The 1577-nt window shown below is 38.7% G+C and overlaps 1 protein-coding gene across 1 annotated transcript in view; it reads right to left on the reverse strand.

Moving 5' to 3' along the window:
- The window catches only part of LOC115532445 (leucine-rich repeat transmembrane neuronal protein 4), a 121602-nt gene extending 121446 nt beyond the window's left edge, over positions 1 to 156 (reverse strand). Inside the window, exon 1 of the mRNA XM_030342226.1 lies at positions 1 to 156. This exon is cut by the window's left edge and continues 1065 nt beyond it. The gene's annotated coding sequence lies outside the window, so the exon portion shown is untranslated.
- Positions 157 to 1577: the final 1421 nt, after the last annotated feature.

A 1577-nucleotide genomic window follows, 5' to 3' on the forward strand; every position in this document is an offset into this window, starting at 1 on the left:
ACGAATAGCTGAGGAAAAAAAAACACTGAGAGCCGAATAAAGTGATAAAGTGTGTTAGGTGGAACCAAAGCATATATCTAAGACTACTGCAAAGAAGGGACAGATCTGGGTAGAAATGATTAACCACGACTCAATGGACACTTTTATAAATAACTAGGCCCGTATTCAGGGGCATATACGGTTGGCAGTTTGTTCCTCATCGAATTGTCATCATTCCCAGTCTAGAAACGCCTGCACTGGTGACGTGGTGGATTAAAATATGCATCACAACTGAGGACAGAGCAGCACCCGCTTGCAGTGGACTCGGATGGTCGCTGTCCATGGTGCTTAGAATCAAAATCAGAATTACTTCCATTACATCTTATTGCACAAGTACATTTCTTAGGCTGGGTTCCTCAACAGCCACCTAGCAGCAACAATACAATATTAAGTAAATAAGACAGTAAAAAATAAATAAATAAATAAATAAATAAGTAGCAGAAGTGGTAGTGGTACCAGCCACGGTTGATTCTAGTGCACAAATGCTGTGCAACTTACAGAAATATGTATTTCAATAATCTGTTTTTGTAGTGTGGTTGGTTTGGGGCTAGTGGATTCCTCCAGGAGCCTGACTGCTGGGGGGGGGGGGGGGTGGGATCTGAAGGTTCAACTGAGATGCACAGCCCTGAACCGGAGCTCCCAGGACAGATGTTTCAGCCTCCAATGTCCAATGACTCCACTGACATCTGGGTCAACTGCCTGTTTAAATACATTGTATACACATTGTCCAGCACGTGACATAACTTAACATTTGTTGGAAATAAGGCTGGGTATTATCATCTGTCTGTCTCTGCACGTACACACATAAAGGTTTTTTTAAATAAGCGGCAGGCTGTATATGACTGAATGGGATGCATTTGATTTATTGGTTTTATATCTGCCTTTGCTCCTAATTGGCGTTTGTTTTTGACATTGGGCTTGGCTAAAACGAGGACTGAATTCAGAGTCTGTCTTTGTATATTTAGTCGTTTAGCAGAAGCTTTTTGGATAATATATAGTAGATGAGAGGAATAATCAAAGCATTACCCTGGAGTAGACACAAACCACTCCATGTTGGGCAAAAACAAGTTTCTTAAAAGATAAGTGAGCACAGTGTAGCATAGCAATCAGAACGAGAGAGAGCGATTAATATAATTGTTTTCATTATTATTAATATTAATAATAATAATACATTTATAATTATTAATATTATTGTTATTACAAAAACACTGTAGAGAGTCAATTCTTTAGATGTTCTTAGAAGAGCTGGGTTTTCAGATGTTATTTTGAGAATAGACTATGATAGAATAGAACATACTTTATTGCCTTCCTTTTGCATGCAAAAGGTACACAATATGTTTTTGGTGCATGTGCAGATAAAGGCTGCCACACAAAAAAAAAGGGACAGACAGAAAGGGGCACATTGAAACGCATTTACATAAAAACACAATAGAAGATACATTTCATTAAAGAAGCGGAGGGGTAATCGATGGTGAGGACTGAATCAGAGTTGAATAAATCAATATCAAAGACGGTATATGGCAGGGCTGGCTTCATAA

Source organism: Gadus morhua, chromosome 19 (genome assembly GCF_902167405.1).
Source record: "Gadus morhua chromosome 19, gadMor3.0, whole genome shotgun sequence".
Lineage (NCBI taxonomy): Eukaryota > Metazoa > Chordata > Actinopteri > Gadiformes > Gadidae > Gadus > Gadus morhua.